The sequence below is a fragment of the Arachis ipaensis genome, chromosome B6, assembly GCF_059453495.1.
Source record: "Arachis ipaensis isolate K30076 ecotype BB chromosome B6, ASM5945349v1, whole genome shotgun sequence".
Classification (NCBI taxonomy): Eukaryota; Viridiplantae; Streptophyta; class Magnoliopsida; order Fabales; family Fabaceae; genus Arachis; species Arachis ipaensis.
Genome location: NC_142441.1, coordinates 67,188,000 through 67,213,729, shown reverse-complemented (window position 1 = coordinate 67,213,729; position 25,730 = coordinate 67,188,000). Strand labels below are relative to the sequence as shown.

At 39.1% G+C, this 25,730-nt stretch overlaps 1 non-coding gene across 1 annotated transcript; it reads right to left on the bottom strand.

The window, feature by feature from the left end:
• Positions 1-3,849: 3,849 nt before the first annotated feature.
• On the bottom strand, positions 3,850-3,957 carry LOC148561159 (small nucleolar RNA R71). Its single transcript, XR_015887510.1, has one exon. It is a non-coding gene; the product is annotated as a small nucleolar RNA R71 (small nucleolar RNA).
• Between the last annotated feature and the right edge of the window lie 21,773 nt (positions 3,958-25,730).

Here is a 25,730-nt window from a genome sequence, read left to right as displayed (position 1 = left end):
TCGGCGGAGCTCCCTTGGTCTATCAGGGTGCAATGGAGATTTGCGTTTTCTAGTATAATTGTGATGACCATGGGATCGTCGTGTCCTAAGATGATACCAGATGCGTCTTCTTTGGTGAAAGTAATTACAGGGATGTCGGGTGTTTCCTCTTTCCCCTCAACATGATACACTTCTTTAAAGTATCTTTTGCGAGATGATTTGGAGATTCCTCCTCCCGCAAATCCACCGTGTATCATATGGACGTGTCTTTCTGGTGTACGAGGTGATCGCTCTGTTCGTCCGACATCTTCGTCCCTTCTTTTTTTTCTTTACTCATCGTCCTGGGTGGCCAGATACCGATCTAGTTTTCCCTCTCTTACTACTTTTTCTATGACATTTTTTAAGTCAAAATATTTGTTGGTGGAATGCCCGCGGATTCGATGGTACTCAGAATATTCGGTCCGGTTTCCTCCTCCTTTCTTGCCTTTGAGTGGTCGATCTGGAGGTATGTTTTCAGTGTGGCAGACTTCTCTGTAGACGTCCACAAGGGACACCCGAAGAGGGGTGTAATTGTGGTATTTTTTTATTTTTTCCCCATGTCGATCTTCCTTCTTTTTGGACTCTTTATCCTTGTCCCGGGAGGGATAGGTGAATCCGGATTTTGAGTTCTCTCCTAGTCAAGAATTTTCCTCCATGTTGATGTATTTCTCCGCTCGTTCTTGCACTTTGTTCAGAGATGTGGGGTATTTTTTTGATATAGATTGGCTAAAAGGTCCCTCTCGCAGGCCATTGATGAGGCCCATGATAGCGGCCTCTGTTGGTAGGCTTTGTATGTCTAGGCATATTTTGTTGAATCTTTCCATGTAGTTACGAAGACTTTCCCGATCTCCTTGCTTGATTCCTAGTAGACTTGGCCTTTTTGGATGGAGAATCTGGCTAGAAAATTCTTGGCTAAGTCGTCGAAGCTTGAGATGGAGCTAGGAGGTAGATTGTCGAACCATCTAATTGCTGTCTTTGTTAGAGTAGTTGGAAAGGCTTTGCAGCGAACTGCATCTGAGGCGTTGGTGAGGTACATTCTACTTCTAAAATTGCTGAGATGATGGCCGGGGTCTGTAGTACCGTCATACAAAGTCATATCCGGGAGCTTAAAGTCTTTCGGGATTTTGGTCTTCATGATCTCCTTGGTAAATGGATCTTGATCCTTGCGGGAGCTATCCTTATGAGAGGATCGATTAGCTTTGGCCTTGAGATTGGCTTCGATTTTTAGGAGTTTGTCCTCCAATTCCCGGCGTCGTCTTATTTCCCTTTGTAGGTTTTTCTCAGCTTCTCGTTGATGCTCCGCCCCTTTTTTGAGTTGCTTCAAGCGATCTTGAAGTGCCTCCATGGCTTCCACCGTCGGTGAATCAGTGTTTTGTTAGGTTGAGGTGTATCTTTTGATGTAGTGTCCGCATTCTTGTGCGGTGTTCTATCTTTCAGATCTGAATCGTGATCGTTGTCATGGTCATCTGCCATGGTGATGGGATGACTTCCAGATCCCGGCAATGGTGCCAATGTTTAGGGGGTTATCTGAAACTGTAGGTCGATCTCGGACGAGATCTTCTGTACTGATTGACAATGACGTGTCCGGCTGTGGGTGGTGGCCGGAGCAGTCGCTCCGACTTGTTGGACTGGTAATGCTGCTGATCCTTTGTCACCGGAGGGTGGTGGTACCTGCAAGGGACTCCGATGCTTAAGTTAGCAAGGGTATTAAGCAGGTTTTTAGTAGAATCAGAGTATGAGTTATACCTGGGTGCTCCAGTGTATTTATAGTAGCGTGGAGTGACCTTTTTAGATAAGATAAGTTAGTTATCTTTATCTTATCTTTTGGTGAGGTCAGCTTATCTTTAAAGGAACTGCCCTTATCTCTATAGGCTTGGGCTGCCTTTGGATTTGGGTCGTATTCCTCGAGTTGGGCCCTTTTTTGGGCTTTCCTGTCGATTTGGCCGAGCTCTTTGAGAAGAGGTCGGATTGTCCTGACCTGAAGAGGTCGGTCGTCTTGTTGGTAGAACATCCCGGGTAGGACAGTTCGACCCAAGGTATGAACAGGTGTCAATTGCATTTTTCTTATTTTCGAAAATTCATGCATAGTGTTCTTCATGATCTTCAAGTTGTTCTTGATGATCTTCTTGTTTGATCTTTTCATTTTCATATTTTGTGTCTTTTCTTGTTTTTCATATGCATTTTCAATTTGTTAGTGTCTAAAGTTTGAAAATTTTTAAGTTTGGTGTCTTGCATGTCTTTTTTTTCTTAAAAATTTTCAAAAATAAGTTCTTGGTGTTCATCTTGACATTCAAAATGTTCTTGGTGTTCATCTTGATATTCAAAGTGTTCTTGCATGTATTATTAGTTTTGATCTTGAATTTTCATGTTTTGCATCATTTTAGTGTTTTTCTCTCTCTTCATTAAAAATTCAAAAATCAAAAAATATCTTTCCCTTATTTTTCTCATAAAATTCGAAAATTTGGATTGACTTAGTCAAAAATTTTTAAAAATCTAGTTGTTTCTTATAAGTCAAGTCAAATTTTCAATTTAAAAATTCTATCTTTTCAAATCTTTTTCAAAAATCAAATCTTTTTCATTTATTTTTATATTTTTTTTCAAATTTTTTTTTTAAATTTTAATTTTCAAAATCTTTTTATTATTTTATCTCATATTTTCGAAATTAATGCTACCAATTAATATTTTGATTTAAAAATATCAAGTTGTTACTTGCCTATTAAGAAAAGTTTCAATCTTGAAATTTTAAAATCATATCTTTTAGTTTCTTATTAGTCAAGTAATCAACTTTAATTTCAAAATTCAATCTTTTAAATTTCTTTTTCAAATCTTTTTCAAAATAAATTTCAATCATATCTTTTTCAAAACTCAATTTCAAAATCTTTTCTAACTTCTTATCTTTTCAAAATTGATTCTCAAAATCTTTTTCAATTAACCACTTGACTTTTTGTTTGATTTTAAAATTCTTATCTTTTTCAAAACTATCTAACTACTTTCCTCTCTCTGATTTTCGAAAATCACTAACACTTTTTCAAATTAACTAATTGTTTTTCGAAAATCACTAACCATTTTAATTAACTAATTGTTTTAAATTTTAATTTAATTTTATTTTTCTTTTTAATTTTCGAATTATAACTAATATTTAAAATAAAAACAAAAATATTTTTATTTTATTTTCGAATTCTTCCCCCTCTCATCTCCTTCTTCTATTCTTCTCTACTTCTACTCACATAAAGGAATCTCTATACTGTGACATAGAGAATTCCTCTTCTTTTCTGTTCTCTTCTTTTTCATATGAGCAGGAACAGGGATAAAGACATTCTTATTGAAGCTGATCCTAAACCTGAAAGGACTTTTAAGGGGAAACTAAGAGAAGCTAAAGCACAACCCTCTGGAGAGGACCTGACAGAATTTTTCGAAAAAGAAGGAGACATGGCCGAAAATAACAACAATGCCAACAATGCAAGGAAGATGCTTGGTGACTTCATTGCACCCTCTTCTAACTTCTATGGAAGAAGCATCTCAATTCCTGCCATTGGAACAAACAACTTTGAGCTTAAGCCTTAATTAGTTTCTTTAATGCAACAGAATTGCAAGTTTCATGGACTCCCATTGGAAGATCCTCATCAGTTCTTAGCTGAATTCTTGCAAATCTGTGACACTGTCAAGACCAATGAAGTTGATCCCGAGGTCTACAGGCTTATGCTTTTCCATTTTGCTGTAAGAGACAGAGCTAGAACATGGTTGAATTCACAACCTAAGGAAAGCCTGAACTCTTGGGAAAAGCTGGTCAGTGCTTTCTTGGCCAAATTCTTTCCACCTTAAAAGATGAGCAAGCTTAGAGTGGAAATCCAAACCTTCAGACAGAAGGAAGGTGAGTCCCTCTATGAAGCTTGGGAAAGATATAAGCAATTGATCAAAAGGTGTCCTACTGACATGCTTCCAGAAAGGAGCATCATATGTATATTCTATGATGGTCTGTCTGAGTTGTCAAAAATGTCATCGGACCATTCTGCAGAAGGATCTCTTCATCTAAAAACCACTGCAGAAGCTCAGGAACTCATTGAAATTATTGCAAATAACTAGTTCATGTACACCTCTGAAAGGAGTCCTGTGAATAATGGGACGCCTCAGAAAAAGGGAGTTCTTGAAATTGATACTCTGAATGCCATATTGGCTCAGAACAAAATATTGACTCAGTAAGTGAATATGATTTCTCAGAGTCTGAATAGATTGCAAGCTGCATCCAACAGTACTAAAGAAGCATCTTCTGAAGAAGAAGCTTATAATCCTAAGAACCCTGCAATGGCAGAGGTGAATTACATGGGAGAATCCTATGGAAACACCTATAATCCTTCATGGAGAAATCATCCTAATCTCTCATGGAAGGATCAACAGAAGCCTCAACAAGGCTTCAATAATAATAGTGGAAGAAATAGGTTTAGCAATAGCAAGCCTTTTCCATCATCTTCTCAGCAACAGACAGAGAATTCTGAACAGAGCCATTCTGGCCTGGCAACCATAGTCTCTGATCTATCCAAGACCACACTAAGTTTTATGAATGAAACAAGGTCCTCTATTAGAAATTTGGAGGCACAGGTGGGTCAGCTGAGTAAGAAGATTACTGAAACTCCTCCCAGTACTCTCCCAAGCAATATAGAAGAAAATCGCAAGAGAGAGTGCAAGGCCATAACCATGACCAACATGGCCGAACCTGGAGAGAGTGAGGAGGACGTGAGTCTCAGTGAGAAAGGCCTCATGGGACGTCCTCTGGATAGAAAGGAGTTTTCCTTTGATGAACCAAAGGAATCTGAGGCTTATACAAAGACCATAAAGATTCCATTGAACTTCCTTCTGCCATTCATGAGCTCTGATGAATATTCTTCCTCTGAAGAGGATGAAGACATCACTGAAGAGAGTGTTGCTAAATATCTAGGAGCAATCATGAAGCTGAATACCAAGTTATTTGGTACTGAGACTTGGGAGGATGAACCTCCCCTTGCTCACCAATGAACTAAATGCATTAATGAGGCAGACATTACACAGAAGAAATCGGATCCCGGAAAATTCTTCATACCTTGTACCATAGGCACTATGACCTTTGAGAAGGCTCTGTGTGACCTGGGGTCAGGGATAAACCTCATGCCATTCTCTGTAATGGAGGAACTGGGAATCTTTAAGGTACAAGCTGCAAGAATCTCACTAGAAATGGCAGACAAATCAATGAAATAGGCTTATGGACTAGTAGAGGACATGCTAGTAAAGGTTGAAGTCCTTTACATCCCTGCTGATTTCATAATCCTAGACACTGGGAAGGATGAGGATGAATCTATCATCCTTGGCAGACCCTTCCTAGCCACAGAAAAAGCTGTGATTGATGTTGACAGAGGAGAGTTGGTCCTTCAGTTGAATGAAGACTACCTTGTATTCAAGACTCAAGGTTCTCCTTTTGTAACCATGGAGAGGAAGCATGAAAAGCTTCTCTCAATACAGAGTAAAAAAAAACCCCCACATTCAAACTCTCAGTTTGGTGTTGGGAGGCCACAACCAAACTCTAAGTTTGGTGTTGAGAGGCCCCAACCCTGCTCTGATTATCTGTGAGGCTCCATGAGAGCTCACTGTCAAGCTATTGACATTAAAGAAGCACTTGTTGGGAGGCAATCCAATGTTATTTAATTATATCTATTTATTTTCCATTGCTATTTCATGTTTTCTTTAGGTTGATGATCATGTGAAGTCACAAAAACAATTGAAAAATAAAAAACAGAATGAAAAATAGCTCACCCCCTGGAGGAAGAGCTTACTAGCGTTTAAATGCCAGAAAGAGTAGCAGAATGGGCGTTAAACACCCAGTCTGGCACCATTCTGGGTGTTTAACGCCAGAAACATGCACCAGAATGGCGTTTAACGCCAGAACAGAGCATCTAATTGGCATTTAACGCCAAGAATGGGAGAAAAGCTAGCGTTAAACGCCAGAAACAAGCAGCAACCTGGCGTTTAACGCCAGAAATGCACTCTAAGGGCGTTTTGCACGTCTAAATGGAGCAGGGATGTTAAGTCCTTGACCCCTCCGGATCTGTGGACCCCACAGGATTCCCACCTACCCCACCTCTTCTTCTCTCTTCTTTACACCCTTTCATAACACTCTTTCCCAAATACCATTCACCAATCACTTCCATATCTCTTCCCCAAATACCCTTCACCATTCACATCTATCCACTCTTCCCTAAAAACCCCACCTACCTCTAAATTCAAAATCCATTTCCCTCCCAAACCCAACCCTAATACACAAAACCTAACCCTCCCCCCACCCCTATATAAACCCTTCAACACTACTTCATTTTCACACATTACAAACACTTCTTCTCCCTCTTGGCCGAATACACACTTCCCCTCCATCTCCTCCATTTTCTTCTTCTTCTACTATTTTCCTTTTTCTTTTGCTCGAGGACGAGCAAACATTTTAAGTTTGGTGTGGTAAAAGTGTTGCTTTTTATTTTTTCATAACCATTAATAGCACCTAAGGCCAGAGAAACCTCAAGAAAGAGGAAAGGGAAGGCAATTGCTTCCACCTCTAAGTCATGGGAGATGGAGATATTCATCTCAAAGGTCCATCAAGACCACTTCTATGAAGTTGTGGCAAAGAAAAAGGTGATCCTCACCCTTTCACTAGAAGGGTCAATTTTGATCAAAGGTTGGACCTAGTCCTTAGGGACATTTCTGTGGAAGGAGCTCAATGGGAGACATCCTCATTGAAGAGGACAAGACAATCACTAAGAAGAGGATGGAGCAAACAAGAGAGCCCACTCATGGACCTCAACAAGAGCATGAGGAAATTCCTCATCATGAAATCCCTGAGATGCCTCAAGGGATGCACTTCCCTCCACAAAACTATTGGGAGAAAATTAACACCTCCCTAGGAGAATTAAGTTCCAACATGGGACAACTAAGGGTGGAGCACCAAGAGCATTCCATCCTCCTCCATGAAATTAGAGAAGATCAAAGAGCTATGAGGGAGGAGCAACAAAGGCAAGGAAGAGACATATAGGAGCTCCAAAGCACCATTGGTTCTTCAAGAGGAGGAAGACGCCACCCTCACTAAGGTGGACCCGTTCCTTAATCTCCTTGTCTATTTATTTTTTCTATTTTCATTCTCTATGCTTTATGTTTTATTCATGTTTGTGTCTTTATTACATGATCATTAGTGTTTAAGTGTCTATGCCTTAAAGCTATGAATGTCCTATGAATCCATCACCTTTCTTAAATGAAAAATGTTTTAATCACAAAAGAACAAGAAGTACATAATTTTGAATTCATCTTTGAAATTAGTTTAATTATTTTGATGTGGTGACAATACTTTTTATTTTCTGAATGAATGCTTGAACAGTGCATATGTCTTTTGAATTTGTTGTTTATGAATGTTAAAATTGTTGGCTCTTGAAAGAATGATGAAAAAGGAGAAATGTTATTTGATAATCTGAAAAATCATAAAATTGACTCTTGAAGCAAGAAAAAGCAGTGAATAACAAGGCTTGCAAAAAAAATATGGCAAAAATAAAAGAAAAAAAAAAGAAAAAGAAAAAGAAAAAGCAAGCAGAAAAAGCCAATAGCTCTTTAAACCAAAAGGCAAGAGCAAAAAGCCAGTAACCCTTTAAACCAAAAGGCAAGGGTAAAATAAAAAGGATCCAAGGCTTTGAGCATTAATGGATAGGAGGGCCCAAAGGAATAAAATCCTGGCCTAAGTGGCTAAACCAAGCTGTCCCTAACCATGTGCTTATGGCGTGAAGGTGTCAAGTGAAAAGCTTGAGACTGAGCGGTTAAAGTCGTGATCCAAAGCAAAAAGAGTGTTCTTAAGAACCCTGGATACCTCTAATTGGGGACTCTAGCAAAGCTGAGTCACAATCTGAAAAGGTTTACCCAGTTATGTGTCTGTGACATTTATGTATCCGGTGGTAAAACTGGAAAACAAAGTACTTAGGGCCACGGCCAAGACTCATAAAGTAGCTGTGTTCAAGAATCAACATACTGAACTAGGAGAATCAATAACACTATCTAAATTCTGAGTTCCTATAGATGCCAATCATTCTGAACTTTAAAAGATAAAGTGAGATGGAAAAACTATTCAGAGGCAAAAAGCTACTAATCCCGCTCATCTAATTGGAGCTAAGTTTCATTGATATTTTAGAATTTATAGTATATTCTCTTCTTTTTATCCTATTTGATTTTCAGTTGCTTGGGGACAAGCAACAATTTAACTTTGATGTTGTGATAAGCGGATAATTTATACGCTTTTTGGCATTGTTTTTACATAGTTTTTAGTATGATTTAGTTAGTTTTTAGTATATTTTTATTAGTTTTTAAATAAAAATCACATTTCTAGACTTCACTATGAGTTTGTATGTTTTTCTGTGATTTCAGGTAATTTCTGGCTGAAATTGAGGGACTTGAGCAAAAATCTGATTCAGAGGCTGAAGAAGGACTGCAGATGTTATTGGATTCTAACCTCCCTGCACTCAAAATGGATTTTCTGGAGCTACAGAAACCCAATTGGTGTGCTCTCAATTGCTTTGGAAAGTAGACATCTAGGGCTTTCTAGCAATATATAATAGCCCATACTTTGCCTGAGTTTTGATAACGCAAACTGGCGTTCAAACGCCAACTTCCTGCCCTATTCTGGAGTTAAACGCCAGAAACAGGTTGCAAATCAGAGTTAAATGCCAGAAATAGGCTACAACCTGGCGTTTAACTCCAAAAAGAGTCTCTATACATGAAAGCTCAATGCTCAGCCCAAGCACACACCAAGTGGGCCCGAAAATAGATTTTCTGCATCATTTACTTATTTTTGTAACCCTAGCTACTAGTTTAGTATAAAAACTAATTTTAGTGATTTATTTAAAAACCTTTTGATCATTTTTGAGACTATATTTGTATCACTTTTGATCATTGATCACGTTTAGGGGGCTGGCGATTCGGCCATGCCTGGACCACTTTCACTTATGTAATTTTCAACGGTCGAGTTTCTACACCCCATAGATTAAGGTGTGGAGCTCTGCTGTTCCTCATGAATTAATACAAAGTACTATTGTTTTTCTATTCAATTCAAGCTTATTCTTATTCCAAGTATTCATTCGCACCCAAGAACATGATGAATGTGATGATTATTAATGTGTGGAATGGTTCATGACTGCACGGACACCTTCAATTTCCTTCTCTTGTGTGAATGGTTGCACTTCTGCCTTTGGTTTAACAATTCCCTGAGGTGGTTTCAGCTTGGCTAGGAGCTCACTCATTAGTTCTTCCCATCCGATGATGTTTCCTTGTGGGAAAGCTTCAAACCACTGAGCAATGTCGTTCATGGTGACGAGTGGGTGCTTCAAGTTATGGGTTGCATTATCATCTAAGGTGGGGACATTACTACCATGCTGACTGGGATACGTTAGGTTCTTCTCCATGATCTGCACAATCACAAATAGTAAAAATGAAGATTGAATACATTCATGTCCAAAATGTGGTTAAAAGGTTTAGCTGACACAATGTATCAAACAGTTGATAGGCTTGAAAGATTAGTAAGAGAGAATTGCTTCTCTCGTATATTCAACAAGCTGAAGTATGAGAATCATACGAAGCCAGAGAAACCAAGAAAACTTCACTTTATTGCTAAAGTGAGGTTTCAGTTAGTTCAAGCAAAAATTTAAACAGTTAGTGGGTTAATCCAAAGTTAGAGAAACAGAAAATAAAAATGCTAGATCTAGATCTCCACTTCACTTAATCATTGTCAATCTATTTCAATCCCCGGCAACGGCGCCAAAAACTTGATGTGTGGAAAACGATCCAACACGAAACTAACCGGCAAGTGCACCGGGTCGCATCAAGTAATAAAACTCACGGGAGTGAGGTCGATCCCACAGGGATTGAAGGATTGAGCAATTTTAGTTTAGTGGATGACTTAGTCTAGCGAATCAAGAGTTGATTTGAGTGGTTTGTATTCGACAGAAGCTAAATTGCATGAAATTAAAAGGGAGAGGGACAATTGGCAAGAATTTAAAGTGCAGAGAAATTAAAGAGGCTGAATCTTAAAGTGCAAGTAATATAAATTGCAGAAACTTAGATTGCAAGAAATGTAAATTGTAGAATCTTAAAGTGCAAGAAATGTAAATGGCTTGAATTGTAAAGGGAATTGGGAATTGGGAATTGGATTTGCAGAAATTAAACAAGGAAAAGTAAAATGCAATAAACAGAAAAGTAGAAGATGACTTGAATTAAACCGGATCTAAAACGGAAATGAGAAAAAGCTTGGTGTAGCAATGAAATAAGGAAATTGAAATTTAAAACTATAGATCTCAGGACTCAAGAGACTAGATAGCTGAGTCTAGATCTCACTGCCTTCCTAGATCTAGCAAGAACAATTGCAAAGGAAATAAAGAAATGTAAATTGCAGAAAGAGTAGAAGAAGAAGCAATTAACAGAAATTGGAATTCAATTATGCAGAAAATTTAACAAGATCTCAAGGTGAGATTGAAACAGAAGTTCTTCAATTCTTCACCCAAGATCCGAAGTAAGAAAAGTAAAGAGTGCTCAAGCAAGAACAAGGAAGAAGAGAGATCAATTCTCCTCCCAAATTCCCTTGAATTAAAACAACAATGCCAAGAAATGTAAAGGTGAGCTCTCTCTGTAAGTGTTTTTCCCAATGCTAAAGGAAAAGCTCTCGGAAAACTTAAATCCTAAGTTATTTATACACTTTCTTCAAATGATCTTCAAGCCTTGAATTGGGCCTTTGCTCTTGATGGAATTGGGTTGATAAAGGCCTCTGTTAATTGCACTTGGAGTTGGAGAGAAACCCATTGTGAATCGGGACATAAGGCACAAAAGCTTGAGTCAAAGTTTGAGGCAAACTTTTGCTCAAGCTTTTTATATCAGCCACCCCCTTTTGCTGATATCCACGTTTGAGCTAAAGTTTGAGGTCAAACTTTTAGCCAAACGTGGATCCCCTTGTGTGCATGTGTGGCGCCAATGTTTGCCAAAAAGCTTGAGGCAAACGTTGGCGCAAGCTTTTCTCCTCCAGGGTGTTGGTGTGTGGCGCCAACGTTTGCCAAAAAGCTTGAGGCAAACGTTGGCGCAAGCTTTTGCTCCATCCTGGGTGATTTCAACTTTTCCAAAAGCTTGAGCTAAAGTTTGAGGCAAGCTTTTGCTCAAGCTTTTTGTTCTCTCTTGCTCCTTGCCCTTTCTTCTTTCTTCAACCTTCTTCAAAGCTCTTTTCACCTATCATCAATCAATCAAACACATTAAAGCTATGCTCAAAATCATGAGTTTGTTATTCTTTCATAATATATGACAATTATACCACAAAATCTCATGAAATTGCATTAATTCATCCATGGTTGATTGAATCAAAGAAAATATGAAATTCTACCCAATTGGATTACTTATGACTCAAGAAAGTGCATAAAAAAATAATTGAAAACAAAAGAAAAGACTAGTGAAACTAGGCTAAGATGACTTGTCATCAATTATGTGACACTCATCACCATTCTCACCTATGAACGCATGCCTGACAACCACCTCCGTTCTACCTTAGATTGAGCGTGTATCTCTTAGCCTCCTGATCGTGAGATCAGAGTCTTCGTGGTTGATGAGCGGATAATTTATACGCTTTTTGGCATTGTTTTAAGTATGTTTTTAGTATATTTTAGTTAGTTTTTATTATGTTTTTATTAGTTTTTAAATAAAAATCTCATTTCTGGACTTTACTATGAGTTTGTGTATTTTTCTATGATTTCAGGTATTTTCTGGCTGAAATTGAGGGACCTGAGCAAAAATCTAATTCAGAGGCTAAAAAAGGACTGCAGATGCTGTTGGATTCTGACCTTCCTGCACTCAAAGTAGATTTTCTGGAGCTACAGAAGCCCAATTGGCGCGCTCTCAATTGCGTTGGAAAGTAGACATCCTGGGCTTTCCAGAAATATATAATAGTCCATACTTTGCTCAAGATTTGATGGCCCAAACCGGCGTTCCAAGTCAGCTTAAGAATTCTGGCGTCAAAACGCCAGAACTGGCACAAAAGCTGGGGTTAAACGCCCAAACTGGCACAAAAACTGGCGTTTAACTCCAAGAAAAGTCTCTACACATGGAAGCTTTAATGCTCAGCCCAAGCACACACCAAGTGGGCCCGGAAGAAGATTTCTGCATTAATTACTTATTTCTGTAAACCCTAGGCTACTAGTTCTCTATAAATAGGACCTTTTACTATTGTATTTTCAATCTTTGATAAGTCTTATGCTATCTTAGACGCTTTTGGAGGCTGGCCTCACGACCATGCCTAGACCTTGTTCTTATGTATTTTCAACGGTGGAGTTTTTACACACCATAGATTAAGGTGTGGAGCTCTGCTGTTCTTCATGCATTAATGCAAAGTACTATTGTTTTTCTATTCAACTCAAGTCTATTTCTTCTCCAAGATATTCATTCGCACCCAAGAACATGATGAATGTGATGATTATGTGACACTCATCACCATTCTCACCTATGAACGCGTGACTGACAACCACTTCCGTTCTACATGCAAACAAGCTTGAATGTGTATCTCTTGGATTTCTAATATAAGATTAGAACCTTCGTGGTATAGGCTAGAATTATTGGCGGCCATTCCTGAGATCCGAAACATCTAAACCTTGTCTATGGTATTCTGAGTAGGATCTGGGAAGGGATGACTGTGACGAGCTTCAAACTCGCGAGTGTTGGGCGTGTGACAGACGCAAAAGGATCAATGGATCCTATTCCAACATGATCGGGAACCGACAGATGATTAGCCGTGCGGTGACAGCGTGCATAGAACATTTTCACTGAGAGGACGGGAAGTAGCCATTGACAACGGTGATGCCCAACATAAATCTTGCCATGGAAAGGAGTATGAATAATTGGAAGAAGGCAATAGGAAAGCAGAGGTTCAGGAGGAACAAAGCATCTTCATACGCTTATCTGAAATTCCTACCAATGAATTACATAAGTATCTCTATCTCTATCTTTATTTTATGTTTTATTTATCTTTAATTATCAATCCTCCATAACCATTTGAATCTGCCTGACTGAGATTTACAAGATGACCATAGCTTGCTTCAAGCCGACAGTCTTCGTGGGATCGACCCTTACTCACGTAAGGTATTACTTGGACGACCCAGTGCACTTGCTAGTTAGTTGTGTGGAATTGTGACAAAGTGTGATTCACGTTTGAGAGCTCCAAGTCTTTGGCGCCATTGTTGATGATCACAATTTCGTGCACAAAGTTTTTGGCGCCGTTGCTGGGGATTGTTCGAGTTTGGACAATTGACGGTTCATCTTGTTGCTTAGATTAGGTTATTTTATTTTATTTTATTCTTCAAGACTTTTAAGAATGAATTCTAGAGTTTCAGATGATAATTTTATCATCACAAGAGCTAGTTGATTCCTATCAATTTAGCTGTTGTATGTCTGCTGAAGCTTGGATAGCCATGTCTAATCTTTTTAGACTGAAGCTTTAGACTAACATTGCATGATTCCTGGAAATTCTTATTAAGAGTTTTGAATTCCTTTATCTTCTTTTCCATATAATTTTCGAAAAATCACAAAAAAAATTTATAAAACCATAAAAATCAAAAATATTTTATGATTGAGTCTAGTATCAATTTTTAAGTTTGGTGTCAATTGCATGTTTTATTCTTCTTGCATTTTTCGAATATATGCATTATGTTCTTCATTGATCTTCAAGTTGTTCTTGATGATTTCCTAGCTCTGATCTTTAAATTCTCTTGTTTTGTGTGGTTTGTTGTTTCTTACATGCATTTTCAAATTGTTATAGTCCTTAGTATACAAACTTCTAAGTTTGGTGTCTTGCATGCATTGTTTATTCGATCTTAGTTACATTTTTTTATTGTTTCTCATCATTAAAAATTCAAAAATATTTTCAAAATTGTGTCTTTTCAAGTCAATAATACAGAGAATTGAAGATTCAAAACATTCAGCAGAGGAATTAAACAGAAAAAGCTGGGCGTTCAAAACACCCAGTGAAGAAGGAAAACTGGCGTTTAAACGCCAGCCAGGGTACCTGGCTGGGCATTTAACGCCCAAAAAGGTAGCATTTTGGGCGTTAAATGCCAGAATGGATGCCATAAGAGGGAAGATTTTGTTTTCAATTCAAATCTTTTTCAAATATTCATAATTTTTCAAAATCAAATTTTTTTCAAATCATATCTTTTCAATCATATCTTTTCAAAAATTTCTTTTCAATTTTTTTTATTTATTACTATTTTCAAAAATCCTTGCTACAACTAATAATTTAATTCAAAATTTTCTAGTTGTTACCTGCCTATTAAGAAAGGATCAAAAGTTTTAATTCTAGAATTATATCTTCTAATTTCTTGTTAGTCAAGTAATCAACTTTAATTTTAAAACTTTCTCTTTTTAATTTGATTTTCAATCATATCTTCTCAATCATATCTTTTCAATCACATCTTTTTCAAAATTAAGTTTCAATCATATCTTTTTGATTTCTAATTTCAAAATCTTTTTCAAAAATCACTTAATTTCTTTCCCAATCTTAATTTTCGAAAATCCTTTACCAAATTTTCAAAACTTCTTTTAATTATTTCAAAATCTTTTACTTTAATTTCGAAAATGCTTCCCCTCTTCTCACATCCTTCTATTTAAGGACTAACACTCCTCCACTATCAACAATTCGAACTCTATCCCTCTTGATAAGTTCGAATTCTTCTCTTTCTACCTCCTCCTTCTATTTTTCTTTTCCTCTGACACCTCAAGGAATCTCTATACTGTGACATAGAGGATTCCATACTTTCTTCTTCTCTTTTTCATATGAGCAGGAGTAAGAACAAAGACATTCTGGTTGAGGCTGATCCTGAACCCGAAAGGACCTTGAAGAGAAAGCTGAGAGAAGCTAAAGTACAACTCTCTGTAGAGGACCTAACAGAGCTTTTCAAACAAGAAGAAGCCATGGCAGCCGAAAACACCAACAATGCAAGGAAGGTGCTTGGAGACTTTACTGCACCTACTCCCGACTTCTATGGGAGAAGCATCTCAATCCTTGCCATTAGAGCAAACAACTTTTAGCTTAAGCCTCAATTAGTTTCTCTAATGCAACAGAATTGCAAGTTTCATGGACTTCCATTGGAAGATCCTCATCAGTTCTTAGCTGAATTCTTGCAAATCTGTGACACTGTCAAGACCAATAGGGTTGATCCTGAGGTCTATAGACTTATGCTCTTCCCTTTTGCTGTAAGAGACAGAGCTAGGACATGGTTGGATTCACAGCCCAAAGAAAGTCTGAACTCTTGGGAAAAGCTAGTCAATGCCTTCTTGGCAAAGTTCTTTCCACCTCAAAAATTGAGCAAGCTTAGAGTAGAAGTCCAAACCTTCAGACAGAAGGAAGGAGAATCCCTCTATGAAGCTTGGGAAAGATACAAGCAATTGATCAGAAGGTGTCCTTCTGACATACTTTCAGAATGGAGCATCATAAGTATCTTCTATGATGGTCTGTCTGAACTGTCCAAGATGTTATTGGACAGCTCTGCTGAAGGATCTCTTCATCTGAAGAAGATGCCTGCAGAAGCTCAGGAACTCATTAAGATGGTTACAAATAACCAATTTATGTACACTTCTGAAAAGAACCCTATGAATAATGGGACAAATCAGAAGAAAGGAGTTCTTGAGATTGATATTCTGAATGCCATACTGGCTCAGAATAAACTTTTGACTCAGCAAGTCAATATGATTTCTCAAAGTCTGTCTGGAATGCAAGCTGCACCAGGCAGTACTAAGGAAGCTTCCCCTGAAGAAGAAGCTTATGATCCTGAGAACCCAGCAATGGAAGAGGTGAATACATGGGAGAACCCTATGGAAACACCTATAATTCTTCATGGAGAAATTATCCAAATCTCTCATGGAAGGATCAACAGAGACCTCAATAAGATTTCAACAACAGTAATAGTGGAAGAAACAGGTGTAGCAATAGCAAGCCTTTTCTATTATCTTCTCAGCAACAGATAGAGGATTCTAAGCAGAGCCACTCTGACTTAGCAACTATAGTCTCTGATCTAATTAAAACCACTCAAAGTTTCATGAATGAAACAAGGTCCTCCATTAGAAATTTGGAGGCACAAGTGGGTCAGCTGAGTAAGAAAGTTACTGAACTCCCTCCTAGTACTCTCCCAAGCAATACAGAAGAGAATCCAAAGAGAGAGTGCAAGGCCATAAACACGTCTCACATGGCCAAACCTGGAAAGGAGGAAGAGGTAGTGATCTTCACTGGGGAAGACCTCAATGGACGTCCACTGATCTCCATGGAATTCCCTGATGAGAAACCATGGGAATCTGAGGCTCACACAGAGACCATAGAGATTCCATTGAATTTACACCTGCCATTCATAAGCTCTGATGAGTATTCTTCCTCTGAAGAGAATGAAGATGTTACTAAAGAGAAAGTTGCTAAGTACCTTTGAGCAATCATGAAGCTAAACGCCAAGTTATTTGGTAATGAGACTTGGGAGAATGAACCTCCATTGCTCACTAAAGAACTGGATGACTTGACTAGGCAGAAATTACCTCTGAAGAGACAAGATCCTGGAAAGTTCTCAATACCTTGTACCATAGGAACCATGACCTTTGAGAAGGCTCTGTGTGACCTAGGGTCAAGCATAAACCTCATGCCTCTCTCTGTAATGGAGAAGCTAGGGATCATTGAGGTACAAGCTGCAAGAATCTCATTGGAGATGGCAGACAATTCAAAGAAACAGGCTTATGGACTTGTAGAGGATGTCTTGGTAAAGGTTGAAGGCCACTACATCCCTGTTGATTTCATAATCCTAGAGACTGGGAAGTGTATGGATGAATCTATCATCCTTGGCAGATCCTTCCTAGCCACAGCAAAAGCTGTAATTGATGTTGACAGAGGAGAATTGATCATTCAAGTAAATGAAGACTCCCTTGTGTTTAAAGCTTAAGGATATCCCTCTGTAACCATGGAGAGGAAGCATGAAGAGCTTCTCTCAATACAGAGACAAACAGAGCCCCCACAGTCAAACTCTAAGTTTGGTGTTGGGAGGCCACAACCAAACTTTAAGTTTGGTGTTGAACCCCCACATTCAAACTCTAAAGTTTGGTGTTGGGAGGTTCCAACATTGCTCTAAACATCTGTGAGGCTCCATGAGAGCCCACTGTCAAGCTATTGACATTAAAGAAGCACTTGTTGGGAGGCAACCCAATTTTACTTATCTATGTTATTTTCCATTGTTATTTTATGTTTTTTGTAGGTTGATGATCATGTGAAGTCATAAAAACAATTGAAAAAGCAAAAACAGACTAAAAAACAGAATATAAAATAGAACACCCTAGAGGAGAAACTTACTGGCGTTTAAATGCCAGTAAGGGTAGCAGAATGGGCGTTAAATGCCCAGTCTGGTACCATTCTGGGTATTTAACGCCATAAATGGGCACCAGATTCGCGTTTAACACCAGGAATGGGTAAGAAGCTGCCGTTAAACGCCAGAAATGGGCAGCAGCCTGGCGTTTAACGCCAGGATTGGCAGAAAGGGGCATTTTTGCACGCCACTTGGGGCAGGGATGAGATATCCTTGACACCTCAGGATCTGTGGACCCCACAGGATCCCCACCTACCGCACCTCTCTCTCTCTTCTTCACCCATTCACCAATTACCTCAATACCTCTTCCCCAAAAACCCCTCACCTATCAAATCCCACCATTCTCTTCACCACTCACATCCATCCTTCATAAAACCCCACCTACCTCACCATTCAAATTCAAACTACTTTCCCACCGAAACCTACCCATAATGGCCGAACCATACCCCCCTCTCTCCACTCTCATATAAACCCATCTTCACTCCTTCATTTTCACACAACATACACACTACTTCTCCCCCTTGGCCGAAATACTAAGCCCCCTCCATCTCCTCTATTTCTTCTTCTTCTACTCTCTTCTTTCTTCTTTTGCTCGAGGACGAGCAAACCTTCTAAGTTTGGTGTGGTAAAAGCGTTGCTTTTTGTTTTTCCATAACCATTTATGGCACCTAAGGCCGGAGAAACCTCTAGAAAGAGGAAAGGAAAGGCAAAAGCTTCCACCTCTGAGTCATGGGAGATGGAAAGATTCATCTCAAGGGATGCATTTTCCTCCACAAAACTATTGGGAGCAAATCAACACCTCCCTAGGAGAATTAAGTTCCAACATGGGACAACTAAGGGTGGAGCACCAAGAGCATTCCATCCTCCTCCATGAAATTAGAGAAGACCAAACAGTCATGAGAGAGGAGCAACAAAGACAAGGAAGAGACATTGAGGAGCTCAAGCACTCCATAAGATCTTCAAGAGGAAGAACTAGCCGCCATCACTAAGGTGGACCCGTTCTTTAATTTCCTTGTTCTTTATTTCTCTGTTTTTCAAAAATTATGCTTTATGTTTATCTATGTTTGTGTCTTTATTACATGATCATTAGTGTCTTAGTGTCTATGCCTTGAAGCTATGAAAATGAATCCATCACCTTTCTTAAATGAAAAATATTTTTAATTGAAAAACAAAAAGAAGTGCATGAATTTTGAATTTTAAAACAGTTTAGTTATTTTGATGTGGTGGCAATACTATTGTTTTTTTAAATGAATGCCTGAACAGTGCATATTTTTTTGAATTTGTTGATTCATGAATGTTAAAATTGTTGGCTCTTGAAAGAATGATGGAAAAGGAGAAATGTTATTTGATAATCTGAAAAATCATAAAATTGATTCTTGAAGCAAGAAAAAGTAGTGAAAAGCTTGTAGAAAAAAAATATATGTGCAAAAAAAAGAATGAATGAAAAAAAAAAGAGAAAAAGAAAGAAAAGCAAGCAAAAAAAGCCAGTAACCCTTTAAACCAAAAGGCAAGAGTAAAATAAAAAGAATCCAAGGCTTTGAGCATCAGTGGATAGGAGGGCCCACAGGAATAAAATCCTGGCCTAAGCGGCTAAACCAAGCTGTCCCTAACCATATGCTTGTGGCGTGAAGGTGTCAAGTGAAAACTTGAGACTGAGCGGTTAAAGTCGTGCTTAAGAGCTCTGGACACCTCTAATTGGGGACTCTAGCAAAGCTGAGTCACAATCTGAAAAGTAGCTGTGTTCAAGAATCAACATACTTAACTAGGAGAATCAATAACACTATCTGGATTCTGAGTTCCTATAGAAGCCAATCATTCTGAACTTCAAAAGGATAAAGTGAGATGCCAAAACTGTTCAGAAGCAAAAAGCTAAAAGCCCCGCTCATCTAATTAATACTGATCTTCATAGATGTTTTTGGAATTCATTGTATATTCTCTTCTTTTTATCCTATTTAATTTTTAGTTACTTGGGGACAAGCAACAATTTAAGTTTGGTGTTGTGATGAGCGGATAATTTATATGCTTTTTGGCATTGTTTTTAGTATGTTTTTAGTATATTTTATTAGTTTTTATTATGTTTTTATTAGTTTTTAAATAAAAATTACATTTCTGGACTTTACTATGAGTTTGTGTGTTTTTCTGTGATTTTGGGTATTTTCTGGCTGAAATTGAGGGACCTGAGCAAAAATGTGATTCAGAGGCTGAAAAAGGACTGCAGATGTTGTTGGATTCTGACCTCTCTGCACTCGAAGTGGATTTTCTGGAGCTACAGAAGCCCAATTGGTGCGCTCTCAATTGCGTTGGAAAGTAGACATCTTGGACTTTCCAGCAATATATAATAGTCCATACTTTGCCCAATATTTGATGGCCCAAACTGGCGTTCCAAGTCAGCTTAAGAATTCTGGCGTCAAAACGCCAGAACTGGCACAAAAGCTGGGGTTAAACGCTCAAACTGGCACAAAAGCTGGCGTTTAACTCCAAGAAAAGCCTTTACACATGGAAGCTTCAATGTTCAGCCCAAGCACACACCAAGTGGGCCCGGAAGAAGATTTCTGCATTAATTACTTATTTCTGTAAACCCTAGGCTACTAGTTCTCTATAAATAGGACCTTTTACTATTGTATTTTCAATCTTTGATAAGTCTTATGCTATCTTAGATGCTTTTGGAGGCTGGCCTCACGGCCATGCCTAGATCTTGTTCTTATGTATTTTCAACGGTGGAGTTTCTACACACCATAGATTAAGGTGTGGAGCTCTGTTGTTCTTCATGCATTAATGAAAAGTACTATTGTTTTTCTATTCAACTCAAGTCTATTTCTTCTCCAAGATATTCATTCGCACCCAAGCACATGATAAATGTGATGATTATGTGACACTTATCACCATTCTCACCTATGAACGCATGACTGACAACCACTTCCATTCTACATGCAAACAAGCTTGAATGTGTATCTCTTGGGTTTCTAATCTAAGATTAGAACCTTCGTGGTATAGGCTAGAATTATTGGCGGCCATTCCTGAGATCCGGAACATCTAAACCTTGTCTATGGTATTCTGAGTAGGATCTGGGAAGGGATGATTGTGACGAGCTTCAAACTCGCGAGTGTTGGGCGTGTGACAGACGCAAAAGGATCAATGGATCCTATTCCAACATGATCGGGAACCGACAGATGATTAGCCGTGCGATGACAGTGTGCATAGAACATTTTCACTGAGAGGACGGGAAGTAGCCATTGACAACGGTGATACCCAACATAAATCTTGCCATGGAAAGGAGTATGAATAATTGGAAGAAGGCAATAGGAAAGCAGAGGTTCAGGAGGAACAAAGCATCTTCATACGCTTATCTGAAATTCCTACCAATGAATTACATAAGTATCTCTATCTCTATCTTTATTTTATGTTTTATTTATCTTTAATTATCAATCCTCCATAACCATTTGAATCTGCCTGACTGAGATTTACAAGATGACCATAGCTTGCTTCAAGCCGACAGTCTCTATGGGATCGACCCTTACTCACGTAAGGTATTACTTGGACGACTGATGAGTGGATATTTTATACGCTTTTTGGGGTTAATTTCATATAGTTTTGAGTATGTTTTAGTTAGTTTTTAGTTTATTTCCATTAGTTTTTAGGAAAAATTCATATTTCTGGACTTTACTATGAGTTGTGTGTTTTTCTGTAATTTCAGGTATTTTTCTGGCTGAAATTGAAGGAGCTGAGCAAAAATCTGATTCAGGCTGAAAAAGGACTATTGTTGCTGTTGGATTCTGACCTCCCTGCACTCAAAGCGGATTTTCTGGAGCTACAGAACTCGAAATGGCATGCTTCCAATTGCATTGGAAATTAGACATCCAGGGCTTTCCAGCAATATATAATAGTTCATACTTTGCATAAGGATAGATGACATAAACTGGCGTTCAACGCCAGTTCTTTGCCCAATTCTGGCGTCCAGCGCCAGAAAAGGATCAAAAGCTAGAGTTGAACGCCCAAACTGGCATAAAAACTGGCGTTCAACTCCACAAATGGCCTCTGCACGTGAATTGCTTAAGTCTCAGCCCAGCACACACCAAGTGGGCCCCAGAAGTGGATCTCTGCATCATCCATCATAGTCTACTCATATTTTGTAACCCTAGGCTACTAGTTTAGTATTTAAACAACTTTTAGAGACTTATTTTATATCGCATGACATTTTTAGATCAAACCCTTGTATTCTCTGACGGCATGAGTCTCTAAACCCCATTGTTGGGGGTGAGGAGCTCTGCTGTGTCTCGATGAATTAATGCAAGTATTTCTGTTTTCCATTCAAACACGCTTGTTCCTATCTAAGATGTTCATTCGCGCTTAACTATGATGAAGGTGATGATCTGTGACATTCATCACCTTCCTCAAACCATGAACGTGTGCCTGACAACCACCTCCGTTCTATATCCGATTGAATGAGTATCTCTAAGATCTCTTAATCAGAATCTCCGTGGTATAAGCTAGAACTGATGGCGGCATTCATGAGAATCCGGAAAGTCTAAACCTTGTCTGTGGTATTCCGAGTAGGATTCAAGGATTGAACGACTGTGACGAGCTTCAAACTCCTGAAGGCTGGGCGTTAGTGACAGACGCAAAAGGATAGTAAATCCTATTCCAACCGGATTGAGAACCAACCGGTGATTAGCCGTGCTGTGACAGAGCGCGTGAGCGTAGTTTTCACTGGAAGGATGGAAGGTAGCCATTGACAACGGTGATCCACCAACACACAGCTTGCCATAGGAGGACGTGCGTGCGTGAATCAGAAGACAGAGGAAAGCAGAGATTCAGAAGACAAAGCATCTCCAAAACTCCAACATATTCTCCATTACTGCACAACAAGTAACCTTTAATTTATGCTCTCTTGGTTATTCGCAATTCAACTGATAAACATAATTGACTTCCTGACTAAGTTTTACAAGATAACTATAGATTGCTTCAAACCAACAATCTCCGTGGGATTCGACCCTTACTCACGTAAGGTATTACTTGGACGACCCAGTGCACTTGCTGGTTAGTGGTACGAGTTGTGAAAAGTGTGATTCACAATTTGTGCACCAAGTTTTTGGCGCCGTTGCCGGGGATTGTTCGTGTTTGGACAACTAACGGTTTATTTTGTTGCTTAGATTAGGAAAAATTTTTCTTTTTAGTTTAAGAGTCTTTTATTATTTATCCCTTGTTAAAACACTTTAAATTTATTGCTCAATTAGTTAGAACGTGGTGTTTATGTTCATGGTAATTGGCTATCATATTTTTAAAATCTTTTTCAAAAATATTCTTTTCTAAATCATGTGCCAAACTTTAAGTTTGGTGTTTTCTTGTTGATTTTTCAAAAAAAAAAGATTTTTTTTTAATAAATAAAATAAAATAAATAAAAAGGTAAATCAATCCAAGTTATATCCCTTTATCCATCATGGACATAAGTGGAAATGAACAGTCCAGGAGGACTCTGGGGTCATATTCTAACCCCTCTACTGCTTCATATGGGAGCAGCATCTGCATACCCTCCATTGGAGTTAGTAGCTTTGAGTTGAACCCTCAGCTCATTATCATGGTGCAGCAAAGTTGTCAGTATTCCGGTCTTCCACAGGAAGAACCTACAGAGTTTCTGGCACAATTTTTACAAATTGCTGACACAGTACATGATAAGGAAATAGATCAGGATGTCTACAGACTATTACTGTTTCCATTTGCTGTAAAAGATCAAGCTAAGAGGTGGTTAAATAACCAACCTAAGGCCAGCATAAGAACATGGGAACAGCTGACAAAAAAATTCCTGAATCAGTATTTTCCTCCAAAAAGGATGACACAGCTAAGGCTGGACATCCAAGGCTTTAAACAAGGAGATAATGAATCTCTTTATGATGCCTGGGAGAGATACAGAGAGATGCTACGAAAATGCCCCTCTGAAATGTTTTCAGAGTGGGTTCAGTTAGACATCTTCTATTATGGGCTTGCAGAAGGAGCTCAGATGTCTCTAGATTACTCAGCTGGTGGATCTATCCATATGAGAAAGACAATTGAAGAGGCTCAAGAGCTCATTGATACAGTTGCCAAGAATCAGCATCTGTACCTAAGCAGCAACCCTTCCATGAATGAAGAGGTTAAAATAGCAACTGCTGAATTCAGTACTGTAAAACAAGCTGCTGAATTCAATCAGCAATTGGATTTTCTAACAAAGCAGCTAGCTGAATTCAAGGACAGGCTACAGGAGACAAGGATAGCTAATATACATATGGACGAACAGTTTAAGCAAACAAAGCAGCAGCTATCAAGGCAAATAGCAGAAGAATGCCAAGCAGTTCAATTAAGGAGTGGGAAAACATTAAATACCCCTCCTCAAGGCATCAAAAATTCAAGAAATGAGCAACCCACCAAAGATTCACCTGAGGACAGTAAGAGCCCAGGGAAAAATAATTCTGGCGCTAAAACGCCAGAAAATGGGTGGAAGGCTGGCGCTGAACGCCCAGACCATGCCCCCAGAAACAAGGCAGAATTGGCGTTCAACGCCAGAAATGGGCAAGAATCTGGCGTTGAACGCCCAAATGGGGCAGAATCCAGCGTTGAACGCCCAAAATGGGCACATTTCTGGCATTCAGGCACCAGGAACAGACAGGGAGCTGGCGTCTAACGTCACTCCAGCTTCTGACTCTGGCACTCAATTGCCAGTGAGGGATCAGACACACACAAGTGCTGATAACAACCCTTCTAAAAAGGCTTCTTTAACCACTAAGGTTGAGGAATATAAAGCCAAGATACCTTATCCTCAAAAATTCCGGAAAGAAGAGCAGGATAAGCAATTTGCTCGCTTTGCAGATTATCTAAGGACTCTTGAAATAAAGATTCCATTTGCAGAGGCACTTGAGCAAATACCTTCTTATGCCAAGTTCATGAAAGAGATCTTGAGTCATAAAAAGGAGTGGAGAGAAACAGAAAGAGTTCTCCTCACTGAAGAATGCAGTGCAGTCATTCTAGAGAGCTTTCCTGAAAAGCTTAAAGACCCTGGGAGTTTTCTGATACCATGCATATTAGAAGGTAACTGCACCAAGACAGCTTTATGCGATCTTGGGGCAAGCATCAACCTAATACCTGCATCCACTATCAGGAAGCTTGGCTTGACTGAAGAAGTTAAACCAACCCGGATATGTCTCCAACTTGCTGATGGTTCCACTAAATACCCATCAGGCGTGATTGAGGACATGATTGTCAGAGTTGGGCCATTCGCCTTTCCCACTGACTTTGTTGTGCTGGAAATGGAGGAGCACAAGAGTGCTACTCTCATTCTAGGAAGACCCTTCCTAGCAACTGGACGATCCCTCATTGACGTCCAACAGGGAGAAATAACCCTGAGAGTCAATGATGATGAGTTCAAGTTGAACGCTGTCAAAGCCATGCAGCATCCAGACACATCAACAGACTGCATGAAAGTTGATCTTATTGACTCTTTGGTAGAAGAGATCAACATGGCTGATAGTCTCGAATCAGAGTTGGAAGACATCTTTAAAGATGTTCAGCCTAATTTGGAGGATTCAGGGGACATGAAAGAGCCTCTGAACTCTCTTCTGAAAGAGGAAAAACCTCCTAAAACCGAGCTCAAGCCACTACCACCATCCTTGAAATATGCATTTCTGGGAGAAGGTGACACTTTTCCAGTGATCATAAGCTCTGCTTTAAATTCACAGGAAGAGGAAGCACTTATTCATGTGCTAAGGACACACAAGACAGCTCTTGGGTGGTCCATAGGTGACCTTAAGGGTATAAGCCCAGCTAGATGCATGCACAAAATCCTATTGGAGGATAATGCCAAACCAGTGGTTCAACCACAGAGGCGGCTAAATCCAGCCATGAAGGAAGTGGTGCAGAAAGAGGTCACCAAATTACTGGAGGCTGGGATTATTTATCCTATTTCTGATAGCCCCTGGGTGAGCCCTGTTCAAGTCGTCCCAAAAAAGGGAGGCATGACAGTGATTCATAATGAAAAAAATGAACTGATTCCTACAAGAACAGTTACAGGGAGGCGCATGTGTATTGACTACAGAAGGCTCAATACAGCCACCAGAAAGGATCATTTTCCTTTACCATTCATAGACCAGATGCTAGAAAGACTAGCAGGTCATGATTATTACTGCTTTTTGGATGGCTACTCAGGCTATAACCAGATTGCAGTAGATCTCCAGGATCAAGAGAAAATAGCATTCACATGTCCATCCGGAGTGTTTGCTTATAGAAGGATGCCATTTGGGCTATGTAATGCGCCTGCAACCTTCCAGAGATGCATGCTCTCTA